This window comes from Myodes glareolus, chromosome 4 (genome assembly GCF_982192425.1).
Source record: "Myodes glareolus chromosome 4, mMyoGla1.1, whole genome shotgun sequence".
In the NCBI taxonomy this organism is placed as follows: Eukaryota; Metazoa; Chordata; class Mammalia; order Rodentia; family Cricetidae; genus Myodes; species Myodes glareolus.
In genome coordinates this window covers 115870872-115884554 of record NC_142029.1, presented here as the reverse complement: position 1 = coordinate 115884554, position 13683 = coordinate 115870872, and positions in this window count along the sequence as shown.

The following is a 13683-nucleotide window of genomic DNA, read 5'->3' as shown; positions in this document are numbered from 1 at the left end:
TGAGGGGCAGAGCCAACTCTGTACAGCCCTATCCTCTTGGCCGGTGGTGGTACCAGGAGCTACTGACATCAACAGAGACTATGGCTGCATCAGAATCATAAACCTAGACATAGGTCCCAGCAGCAGCCTAGGCCCAGGCATCACCATGCTCCTGGGTGTCATTCAAGCCTCCCACACCAGCCTGCTCCTCACCATTTTTTAACTCTTCTGCCTTCAGGGCATGAGCCATTCTGTCTCTCTCTTCCCTACCACACCATATATTTGCTCACCATAATGGTGGCTCTCTGACTAGCACCAAGCATGTGTTTTCTCCTTGGTGCCACTGGGGCCTGGTGAATGAAGGGCACTTATATGCCTTTCCTGAGTTACTTGCTGTGGTCAGGGAAGAAAAGCCACAGGCCAGCCCATTATGGTGAGCCAATACATATGGTGGGGTATGTGAGACCTTGGAAAGAGGCAGATCTGAAGTGGCAAGGATGGTAAGGAACAAGTTGATGTGGGAGGCCTGTTTGCCACCTGGGACCATAGTGACATCTAGGCCTTAGCTACTGCCAAAGCTCATGGCCCTGCTGCAGCTGAAGTATGTGTTGATGTGTTGGTATAGGATGTGTGTCTCCTATATCATCAAAGTTCTTGAACATGCCCAGTGTCTGGGCCACCACATGTGCTATGTTGATGCCCAAGGGACATGCCAATGCAGGGGACACCGTGATCTGAGTAGTTTGCATTACTACTTGAAGTCACGGAGGCTTCTGTGCCTGGGACACAGCTAAGGGCAATATTTGGGTCTGTGGTCTTAGTGCAGCCAGGGTCCATGTTGCCGTCAAGAGTTCTGCAGATGCCTGGGTGTGTGGGCCACCATCTGGGGCCATGTTGGTACCTGAGGTTACCCTGCAGCTGGAGTGATGTCTATCTGGGGGCCTGCAGCAGCATCCCAGGCCATGGTGCCATCTGGACCCTGGCTGCTGCTGGGAACCATGTTTGTGTCTATGGTCCCATTGCAGCTAGGGTTTGTGTTGATGTCCATGACCTGTGTTGTCACCAAAGGCCACAAGGATGCCTTGGTTTTGGGTCACAACTTGTGGTCATGTTTGGATCCAAGGGATGTGCAACTGCTGGGCTCATGCTGATCTGGATGACCTGTGCTGCCTGCCCTGGGGTCATGGTGTCAACTGGGCCCAAGGTGCTGCCTAGGGCCATGTCTGGGTCCATGACCCTATTACATCTGGGGTTTGGGTTGATGTCCACGACTCCTGTACCACCAAAGACTGTACAGATGCCAGAGGTCAGGATCAGTACCCAGAACCATGTTGGTGTTCAGGGGGTCATGACACTGGGGCCATCCAGATGTGAGTGCCCTTCTCTGCCACCCAGGGCCATAGTGTCATGCATGACCTGTCGCCTAGGGCCATATCTGGGTCTGTGGTCCTACTGCACCTTGGGTTTCTGTTGCTATCCATTGCCTGTGTTGCCACCAGAAGCCAGAGGATGTGCAGGTTCTAGGACATCACCTGTGGCTGTGTTCAGGTCTGAGGGACATGCAGTGTTTGGGACCAGGTTGATACAAATGGCCTGAGCCATCATTCATGGCTAGGGTGTAGTCTGGACCTTAGGTGCTGTTGAAGGTTATGTCTGAGTCCATGGCCCTACCTCAGTCAAGGTGTGTCGATGTCCATAGGTCCTATTACCACTGAAGGCTCTGCAGATGCCCAGGGTCTAGACTGATACCTGAGATCATGTTAGTGCCTGAGATTCAGGATGCCACCAGGGCCATATATATGGGGGTGCCTTGCACTGCCACTTGGGGCCATAGTGATATGAGGTTCAAGTTGTGATGGGGGGCATATCTGGGTCTGTGGTCCTACTGTAGCCAGGTGTATTGATGTCCATGACTCCTGTTGCCATTGAAGGCCTTGCAACTGCTCGGTGTTCGGGTTAACACCTAGGACCACGTTGAAGGCCAGGGACCATGGTACTTATGGGCCTGTGCAGCCACCCAGGGCCATGGTGACAACAGGGCCAAAGATGTTGCTGCTAGCCATGTCCAGGCCCATGGTCCTTAAGCAGCTGGGGTTAGTGTTGATGTCCACTGTCCATCTTACCACAGGGGACCACATGAACTCTGTGCTGAATTGAACTCTATGTTGAACCGCATGTTGAACTCTATGTTGAACCGTATGTTGAACTGGGTGCCAAGCCATATGTTGAACCATGTGTTTAACTGTGTGCTGAAGTATGAGGGTCATCTGTGCTTGCCTCACCCCTTACTGGCCTGGGGAGATCTGACTCCCTGTCTCACCAGGTACCCCTAGCCCCTGTTGGTCCTGCCCCTCATAGGAGAGCAGTCCCTGGCACTTGGAAAAGCTGGCCCCACCCCTCCACATGAGTGTGAGAGAGCTGGCTCCTCCTCTCACCTGAGGTGGAGTGGCTCCAGCAGCCCAGATTGAACAACTCAATCACCACTCGGCAGACATACATCCAGGGCTTTAAGTGGAAACTCCCTAACATCTATCTCATCTTTGGCCTGTTGTAGTGCATGAAGGGACTGGTCCCGTAAAACCTTAGCTAAAGGAGTTCCATGACTCTGGGCAACAGCAGGATTTTTGAGAAGAATTTCTGTGGGGATCCAGTGTTATTGGTATACTAGAAGTCAGAGGCCTTGAACCTGACCAAAACCATATTACACAATGAACAAGGAGAGCTGTTTGGACAAAAGAGTGTACTGCGTGACATACCACAGCTCCCAGTTCTGCTAAGATGAATGAAGAGGTGATGGAGAACGAGAAAAATGGAGGAGTGAAGTGGTTTTTGTTGTTGTTATTTGTTTGATTGATTTGGTTTTGTTTAGTTAATACTCTTATCTTTGTTATTTCTCTAAGTTTTCCTTTGGATGATGTTACAAGGGTGAAGGGTGGATACAGAGGGACAGACAAAAGAGTGGGATTGTGGTGTGTAGTATAAAGTTCCAAAGAATCAATAAATGTATGCTTACAATGAAAAAATAGAAATAAGCATCTCTAGGGATACTCTCTATCTCAGGGTTTCTGTGGCTGGGATAACACACAATCACCAAACAGAGTATCTACAGGAATGCCTACTACCTTAGTGTTTCCATTGCTGGGATAACACACCATGATCAAAAGATCTCAGGGACAAAAGGGTTTGTTTTACCCTACAGCTTATATGACCTTCACTGAGGGAAGTCAAGGCAGGAACTTCATGGAGGAACTTGGAGACAGGAGATGATGCAGAGGGCATTATGGGGAACTTCTCACTAGCTTGTTTCTTTTTTTAAATTTTTTTTTAATTTTTTTATTTTTTATTTTTTTTTTTACTAGCTTGTTTCTTATGGTTTGTTCAGCTTGCTTTCTCATAGAACCCAGGACCCCCAGACCAGCATGATGCAACCCACAATGGACTGGGTCTGACTACATCAATTACCAATCAAGAAAAGACACCAGAAGCTTGCTCACCAGCCAAACTTGTGGGAAATTTTCTCTATTGAGGGTACCTCCTCCAAAATGACTCTAATATGCCAAGTTAATGTAAATCTAGTCAGCATATTTTTGAAAAACTCAAGAGGGAAGCCAAACATCTAATAAGGATATTTATAAGTGGATAAGGGCCACTAATCTAATAAGTAATAAAGGTCTGATAATCAGATAAGCAGAGTTAATAATTTTACTTTCAAAGATATGATTTTAATTTTTAGCCTTGTAAAGCAGCACAAACAATACCGCTTGTTTAAGAAGAAGGCAGAAAACAAGCAATGGCAAAATGGTAATGATTAATTGCTTCTTATGATAAGCTTTAGGGTATGTTACCCCCAAGCATAACACCACATGAGATAGAAGCCGAAGGAAGGACTCCCCCACTTTCTCCCTGCTCATGTCTCCTTCCCAGCTCTCTCCCTGCTCTTATCTCCTGAAGCAAGACATAAAACCTAGAAATACCACTCTGACCTTTTTCATGCCTCCCCCTCTGGAGACCTTCATATGAGAGTCCTGTCTTGTGCCTAGAGGGACAGAATGTTCTGTAGGGACACCAAAGACACTTTCTGTAAAGAGTCTCTCAAATATCCCCTGGTTTATTATCATTGCCTCACATTCTTTTGTCTCAAACCATGCTTCTTCACGACACTCTATAGAATACACACATTTCCTAATTCCTTCAAGTCTTCACTTGTGACAATTCCCTGCTCAAAATTCACATTTGTCAGCACAAAATACTGTACTTCAAAACAATATTTTCTTCTGAGCTAAATATGAGTGACCATGAGATATGACCATGGATTTGGGTTGTTCTAAATAAAATGTCCCATCATGAAAGTGGTTAAGGGAATATCTTATAGTCTTCCCTCAGTCTCCTCTGAGTCTTGGGGATGCCCCAGATTGTAAGTGTTACAGCTCTGAGGGGAAAGGTTTCACCAATGCAAATGTTGCAGCTCTGAAGGGAAAGGTATCCTGGCTAGGAGCCAAGGAGTACCCAAAAGTTATACTGCATCAAAGCCTCATACAAGAGATTTATTGGGTAAGATACAAGAAGGTGGCTACCTCTGCTCAGGTGAGAAGCAGCAGGCACCTGAGTGGAGGCAGAACTTTCGAGAGTGGGTATTTCCAGGGTGGAGATTAGTGGGTTCTAAGTCCTGAGATTGGGGTTGAGCTCAGGGATTGATGGGGTTTTGAGCTCAGAGACTGGTGGGTTTTCAAGTTCAGGTATAGGTATGTTTTCACTACCTGGAAGTGGACTCAGCCCTTTCACCCTACCTCAGCTGCAGAGTGTAATCTCTCTATTGTCCACAGGAGCAACAGCATCCAGAAACTTCAATTCCTTCTTGGGATACTGTCATGGTCCACCAGTTGGGGTGATGTTTGTCATGATCCAGCCATGACAAATTCATCCGCTCCAGGGTAGGGGGTGTGTGGATTAGAAATGTTATGCAGAATCTACAGAGAAACAAAAGACATCCAGAGGCATAGGGTAGTACTGGGAGGGCAGCTCAGTGAGTACTGAATACTGAATTGGCCTGTGCTTATTCCCATATGCTTTTATTCTCCAAACACAAAGGGGGGTAAGTAGCAAAAGACTGCTTTAACCTGGCAACAAAGGGCAACCAGGAACGTTTTACTTCAAAAACTGAGACATCAAACCATTATTTCCTGAGTTAAGCATGTCAATGTTTTGGTCAGGATATGAAGTGAATACTCCTTAGACCAAGTATCCTGTAGGCAGCCACTCCATTTGTCAAATTTCCTATTTTAAAATAAAGGAGTAGGAACAGGCTTGAATTCTCTGACTTTTGGTCAGGACGGAGCGGATCCATCTTTGCACGCTGTATTAATGTCCAAAACACCAAGTAACTACACCCTAGATCAGAATATCTTGTTCATAGACACACCTGTTGTCAACAACTTTGAAAGAGTAAAAACAAACAAACTTTCCGAGCTTTACTAAAGGTGGAACAGGACTCACATCCGTGGAACCCCACATACTCCTCCCTGTTTAGACTGCAGCATGGTGGCATAAGTCAGGAACACAGATTCAGGAACCTCACTCTGATTCTTCTGTGGGGTCACCAGTGATTATGATGCCTTCAGGGCTGGCACTCCTCTATTTTCCCCACAGTCATCAGCTTTGTTTTCTTCATGTGAAAGGAATATGTGTAAAATCTTCCCTGAGTCTGAGGAAGTGATCTTTGGGTGTCTGGCACTCCTCTGATACTCTTGGATGAAGAGGTACCCCTAGATCGTGGTCCTTAAGGCCACAGGTGTTCGTAGGTGTGTGGATTGATATCCGGTTTTCAGTTTGATTCCATTGGTCCTCCTGTCTGTTTTTATACCAATACCAGGCTGGTTTCAGTACTGTAGCTCTGTAGTAGAGTTTGAAGTCAGGGACTGTGATGTCTCCAGAAGTTCTTTTATTGTACAGGATTGTTTTGGTTATCCTGGGATTTTGGCTTTTCTAAATAAAGTTGAGTATTGTTCTTTCAAGGCCTTTGAAGAATTTTGCTGGAATTTTGATAGGCATTGCATTGAATCTGTAGATTATTTTTGGTAAAATTGCCATTTTTACTATGTTAATTCTACCTACCTAAGAGCATGTGAGATCTTTCCACTTTCTGGTGTCTTCTTTAATTTCTTTCTTCAAAGATTTAAAGTTCTTGTCATACAGAGCTTCCACTTGTTTGGTTAGAGTTACTCCAAGATATTTTATGCTATTTGTGGCGATTGTGAAGGGTGATGTTTCTCTGATTTCTTTTTCAGCCCATTTATCATCTGTATAATAAAGGGCTACTGATTTTTTTTGAGTTAATCTTGTATCCTGCTACATTACTGAAGGTGTTTATGAGTTGTCGGAGTTCCTTGGTAGAATTTTTGGGCTCACTTATGTAAACTATCATATCATCAGCAAACAGTGAGCTTTACTTCTTTTTTGATTTGTATCACCTTGATCTCCTTTCAGTGGGATTGCTTTGAGTTTCTTTCCATTTAGTTTGATGTTGACTGTGGCTCGCTGTATATTGTTCTTTATATCCCTGCTCTGTCCAGACCTTTTTTATGAAGTGGTGTAGTATTTTGTTGAAGACTTCTTCAGCATTTAATGGATGGTCATGTTTTTTTTTTCCTATTTTTTTAATATGGTATATTACACGGACAGATTTCTCTATGTTGAACCATCCCTGCATCTATGGGATGAAGCCTTCTTGGTCATGGTGGATGACTTTTCTGATGTGTTCTTAGATTTGGTTTGCCAGTATTTTATTAAGCAGTTTTGTTTGCATCAGTGTTCATGAGTGAGATTGTAATTCTATTTCTTATTAATGTCCATTTGTGGTTTGGGTATCAGGGCAATTATAGCCTCATTAAAAGAGTTTGGCAATGTTCCCTTTGTTTCTATTGTATCGAACAATTTGAGGAGTATTGGTATTAGTTCTGCTTTGAAAAATTTGTAGAATTCTATGTTGAAACCATCTAGTCCTGGGCTTTTTTTTGGTTGGGAGACTTTTGATGACTCTTTCTATTTTTTTTTCTTTTATCCATTAAAGGTCTATTTAATTTACTTATCTGATCTTGATTTAATTTTGGTAAGTAATAATTATCCAGAAAATTGTTCATTTCCTTACATTTTCCAATTTTCAAATATGTTTTCAAAGTATGACCTCATCATTCTCTGGATTTCCTCTGTGTCTGATCTTGTATCCTGCTTTTCCTTTCTGATTTTGCTAATTTGGACATTCTTTCTCTGCCTTTTGTTTAGTTTGGATAAAGACTAGTCTATTTTGTTGGTTTTCTTGAAGAACCAGCTCTTTGTCTCATTGATTTCTTTGTTTCTGTTTTGTTGATTTCAGCTCTCAATTTGGTTATTTTCTGCTGTCTAGTCCTCCTGTGTGAGTTTGCTTCTCTTTGTTCTAGAGTTTTTGGGTGTTTTGTTAACTCACTAGTGTGGAATTTTTTTCCAGCTTGTTTAAATACACATTTAGAGCAATGAACTTTCCAGAAGCGAAATAATCACACAGAAACTGTATTAACTAAATCACTGACCTATTAGCTCTTGCTTTTTATTGGCTGACTGCTACATCTTTCGTTAACCATCTCTAATATTTTATATTTTACCATGAGGATCATGGCCTACCACCAAGGTTCTGGCTGACTGCTTGGGTCTTTCTCCTCTGGCTGCTCCATTGTTTCTCCTTGACTCTGCCTTCATCATCCCAGCATTTAGTTCAGTCTTCCCTGCTTAACTCTATTTTACCCTATCACAGGCCAAAAGCAGTTTCTTTACTCATTAATCAATAAAAGTAACACATATACAGAAGGACTTCCTATATCATTAGTGTATTGGGTTTAATGTGTGATTTAAGCTTTAGTAGTGTTTCTTTTACATATGAGGGCACATATGTAAAATATGCATATTTTTATATTTGGGGCTTATATTGTCAGTATTGAGATTTCCTCTTGATGGGTTTTTCCTCTGACAAATATGAAATGTCTTTCTTTGTTTCTTTTGATTGGTTTTTTTTTTGAAGTCTATTTTGTGGGATATTAAGATAGCTGCACCAGTTTGTTTCTTAGGTCTGTTTGAAAAATTTTTTTTCAACCATTTACTCTGAGGTGATGTCTGTCTTTGAGGTTGATGTATGTTTCTTTTATGCAGAAGAAGGATGGATTCTGTTTTCACATCCAATCTGTTAGCTCGTGTCTTTTTATAGGTGCATTGAGTCCATTTATATTAAGGGGTATTAATGATCAGTGATTGCTAGTTACTGTTATTTTAGTTTTCATTGTTGGTGATATTTTTGTGTGTGTTTTCCCCTTCTTTGGTGTTGTAAGGTGCCTGCTTGTTGGTACTCAGCTGGTCAGCCCTGAAATGACCACATAGAAACTGTATTAATTAAATCACTGCTTGGCCTATTAGCGCTAACTTCTTATTGGCTAGCTTTTACATGTTAATTTAACCCATTTCCATTATTTTATATTTTATCATGGGGTTTGTGGTCTGCTGGCGAGGTTTTGGTATGTCTGTCTTCTGCCGCAGCTTCATGGCTTCTCTTTAACTCCGCCTCCATTCTCCCAGCATTCAGTTGAGTTTTCCTTGCCTAGCTCTATTCCACTCTATCATGGACTCAAGACAGTTTCTTTATTAACCAATGGTATTCACAGCATACAGAGGGGAGTCCCACATCATTTTGGGATTTGCTGCTGTGTAATAGCAATAGACAACTATGTATTGTCTGTGTTTTTGTGAATATAGCTAAGTTCCTTGGATTGGAGTTTTCCTTCTAATACTTGGTGTAGGGCTGAGTTTGTGGCTAGGTATTGTTTAAATCTGGTTCTGTCATGGAATATTTTGTTTTCTCCATCTATTGTGATTGAAAGTTTTGCCAATCACATATAGTATTCTGGTCTGGCATTTGTGGTTTCTTAATGTCTGCATAACCTTTGACCAGGACCTTCTCACTTTTATTGTTTCCATTGAGAATTCAATTACATTGAGAATTCTATCCCTATTATTCTTAGATTTGTTCTTCCCATGGTGTCCCATATATTCTGGATATTTTGTATTAAACTTTTTTTACACTTAGCATTTTCTTTGACTGATACATCTATTTTTCTCTGTTGCATCTTCTACTCTTGAGATTCTCTTTTTCATCTCTTGCATTCTGCTCTTTATGCTTGGACTTGTGGTTCCTAATCGTTTCCCATGTTTTCTATTTCCAGAATTCCTTTGCTTTTCTCTTTTTGGTTTATTTTGGTCTTTATTTTGGTTTTCAAGTCTTGAACTATTTCTTTCACCTGTTTGATTGATTTTTCCTGGTTTTCTTTAAGGAATTTCTTGATTTCTCCCAATTTTTTGTTTGTCTTTTCCTCCATTTCTTTGAGAGAATTTTTTATTTCCTCTTTAAAGGCCACAAACATTCTCATGAAGTTATTTTTTAGGTCATTTTCTTTTGCTTCATCTGTAATGGAGTGTTCAAATCTTTCTGTTGTAGAGCCACTAATTTTTGGTGGTGCCGTGTTGTTCTTTGTGGTGTTAAGTGTTCATACCTTGTCTACCCATCTTTTCCTCTAATTGGTGCAGTTTGGCTCATTTCTCTTCTGATCACTCTTCCAGGTATTAATCAATCCAAGGCTCAGATGGTTGTTCCTAGAGGTCACTTGATGTTGCTGGAGGTCGCTTTGCCTTCCCAGAGGTCACTCTGAAATCCTGAATGTTGCATGGGTCTGCTCCCACAGAGGTCACTTCCTTCAGCCTGCTCCTGAGGAGGTCGTTGGCTAAGTTCTGGTTTTGTGGATATCACTGGCTTAGGCTTGCCCTAATAGAGATTGCTGGTTCAGGCCTGGTCCAGCAGAGGTCACAGGCTCAGACTTGCTCTTGTGGAGGTTGCTGACTTGGGCCTGCTCTGGCAGAGTTCACTGGGTTGGGCCTGGTCCCTATTTCTTCCCTTCTACCATGTTTAGATTTATTCTTGTTTTTCCAAATTCTTGACTTACAAAATTAAGTCATTTATTTGTGCTCATTCTGATTTTTTCTTTTGTTTTGTTCTTTTTGTTTTTATTGAATTATATATTTTCCTCCATTTCTCTCTTTTCCTCTGCCCTTCCCTTCTGTCCTCTCCCATGATCCCCATGCTCCCAATTTACTCAGGAGATCTTGTCTTTTTCTATTTTACATGTAGATTAGATCAATGTATATTTTTCTTAGGGTCCTCTTTGTTGTCAAGGTTCTCTGGGTTTGCAAATTGTAGGCTGGTTTTTATTTGCCTTGTATCTAAAAGGCACTTATGGGTAAGTATATATTATATTTGCCTTTTTGGGTCTGGGTTACCTTACTCAATATGATGTTTTCTAGATTCATCCTTTTGCCTACAAATTTCAAGATTTCATATTTTTTTTTGACACTGTGTAATACTCCATTGTACAAATGTACAACATTTTCTTTGTCCATTCTTTGGTCGAGGGGCTAAGAAAACAATACAAAGAATCAATGAATCCAAGACCAAGCTCTTAGATAATCAAGATGGACAGACCTTTAGCCAAACTAATCAAAAGAGAGAAAGAGCACTCAAAAGAACAAGAAATGAGCAAGATAACTTTAAAAAACTCACCAAAGAAATTAAGAATATTATAAAGTATACTTAAAAATCTCATACTCCATTAAATTGGAAAATCTGAAAAATAATTGATTTTTTTGCTTCATTCAAATGACTAAAGTTAAAACAAGAAGGATCAACAAACTAAATAAACTCACACCAAAGGAGGATAGTGAAACAGTAATAAAAGACCTTCAGATTTTGGACAATTCCTGCCAAGTTTTTCCAAGTTAAGTACTGAACATAGAAAATGTTATGCTACTCATGGCTGTAACAGGCCAAGTAAGTTCTTTCCTTTCTCTTAAAAATTTTAAAAGTATCACTGGATGGTGGTGGCACACAGCTTTTACTCCACTGTGTAAACTTGAGGCAGAGGCAGGCATATCTCTGTGAGTTTGAGGCTAGCCTGGTCTACATAGTGAATTATTCTGGGACAGCCAGAGCTATATATTAAGAACCTGTCTCAACTATCTCTGCCCCATTGCATCAACATACTGCTTAGTTTCTTGCCATGTAATTTTTTTATTTAAAAATTTTTAATTGTAAAAAAATTTTTATATCTACAATCTCTCTGTGCTCTCCAAAAAAATATTTTAAGACTGTGCTCTAAACTCTAGCTCAGGATCCATAAGTTCACTGGGTATAGTTAAAACCATCTACACAATCTGTAATAAAATTTGGCTTCAAATTGATAACTAAAGATTTATAATTAAAAATCTTTATATTGATATTCTTAATTTGCTATAATATACTGTATATGTGCTTCAGTTCTTGTTTAGAGTACACTATATATCTAACTTTTAGTCAACTCTTGTTTAGGAAAATAAGTGTTTTATAGTTTTTTTTTTTTTTTTTTTTTTTTATGGGGCTTCTTAGTACAGACCTGGCCTTCCTGGTACTAGCACTGTAGTGTAGTTTTAGCAGCAGCAAGTTTACCAACCCCAGGACTACAACTGCCTTCTCTTCATGTGTAAAAATCAGTCACTGAGCCTCACTTTCACAGAGATACTAGGTATCTAGTTGAGAAAGACTAAAAAGAGATAAACTCACAAAACAGGTTTCAAAGTAACTTTTTACTTTTTTTTTTTTTTAATTTAAAGGAACTTGCTTTACAATGATTGCTCTCAGAATCAACCACTTGTGTCTTACGGAAAATAATTGCACAGAAAAAGTTTAAAGTTTACGCAAGTTCAGAGTGTCTAAGAAAGTGTTTTAAGGTGTATAAATAAAAGTTGTAAAGGACTGAGCATATAAAAGCTTAAGTAAGTTGTGAGAGTCTAAAAAGTGTTTAAGATGTGTAAATGCAAGTTATAAAGGTCTAAAAAAGTAATTTAATGTATTTAAATGCAAGTTCTAAATGTCTAAGAAAATGTTTTATGGCATATGAAAAATAAAGAAAATATATTTCTTCCCTCCTCATTATGCTATTGCTATAATAAAATAAAGTTCAAAAGTTCCATACCAATCATTGGAGTTCTGATAAACTAGTAAGCAAAAACTACAATTGTCAGTCACAAGTTCAATATTTTAAATTCCTTTTGATTGTCTTCCAAGAATAGACTTAAAAGTACTTCTCAATCATGTTAAAATCATCTGTCATGGTTTAAAAGAAAATGGTCCCCAAAGGGTAGTGTAATTCGGAAGTATGGCTTTGTTGGAGAGGATTCAGGCTTGTTGGAGAAAGAGTCACTGTGAAGGCAGGCTTTGAGGTCTCATATATGTTCAAACCACATTCAGTGTCTCAGTTCACTTCTTGCCTGAACAAGATGTAACACTTTGTTACCTCTTTGACACTCTGTCTGCCTGCACACCTCATGTCCCACCATGATGGTAATGATTGGACTGAATCTCCGAACAGTAAGCCACCAAATTAAATATACTCCTTTATGAAAGTTACTGTGGTTGTGGTATGTCTTCACAGAAATAGAAACCCTAAGACAGAAGTTGATACTAGGGACTGTGGTATTGCTGTGATAGACCTGACCATGTTTTGTTTTAGAAGAATTTGAACTTTGGTTCTTTGTATTAGGAAAGCAAAGGAACATTTTAAGCACTGATTAATGGTCTATAAGAGCATGGAAGATAATGGTGCTGACAATGGGTCTGGCTCAAGATGTTTCAGAGGAGAAGAATGTTAACATGTTATCTATAGATTTTGTGATATTTTGGTGAAGAAAGTGGCTGCATTTTGTCCTTGTCTGAAAAGTCTGTCTCAGGCTAACGTGAAGAGTTTTGGATTAATTCAATTGGCAGAGGAAATCTCAAAACATCCTAGTGCAGACTCTGTCATGTGGTTATTAGTGGTAACTCTAATGGAGATTTATTTTGAAAGGAAGTTAGTTGAGCAGGGCAAATTATAAAATGTAAAATTTGAGGAGAAAGGAGCATCGGGAAGTGGAATGGAGCTAAATTCTGTGTTGAAGGAGATACACAGATTAAGAAAAGGATGAAAGGGAGTGATGACCTCAGGGCAAGATCCCACCCAACTAAGTTCCCAATTTGTGAACTGGAATTAAAGAGAAACTGGAAACAGGGTATGGTGGTTCACACCTTTAATCCAAGCACTCCAGAAACAGGGGCTGGCAGAGTTTGGGGTTTGGTCGAGAGAGCAAGTTCCAGAACAGCTGAATTTAGACAGCGAAGGAAGCCATCAAAAACAGAAAGTTGGTGAAGATGTAATTGAACAACGGGACCATGTTCCAGCCCCAGTAAGCACTGGAATCTGGCAGCTTGGACTATGAGGTTCTGGAGTTAGGAATAGAAGAAAGAAGTTATGGAATTTGCCTCCACAACTGAGAAAAACTACTAAGCCCAGGCATGTGTCAGGGGGTGTCCCTGAAAGGAGGCCTAGAGAGGCCACAGCATGAAACTGTGAAGTTGAAGCCTGGATTGCCTTAGAGACCCCAAAATGTTAGATATGGCAGAGTTGTGGGACACCTGCTGAAGAGAGCTGCTAACAGGGAGTGGAGTCAGCCCAAGTAAAAGAAGTATGTTGTAACCAGCAAAGCTGAACAGAGTTGGAGATCTGAAGAACATTTTGACGTCAGACATGGAGATAGAGTTTAGAGTTTACCCAGCTGGATTTTGGTCTT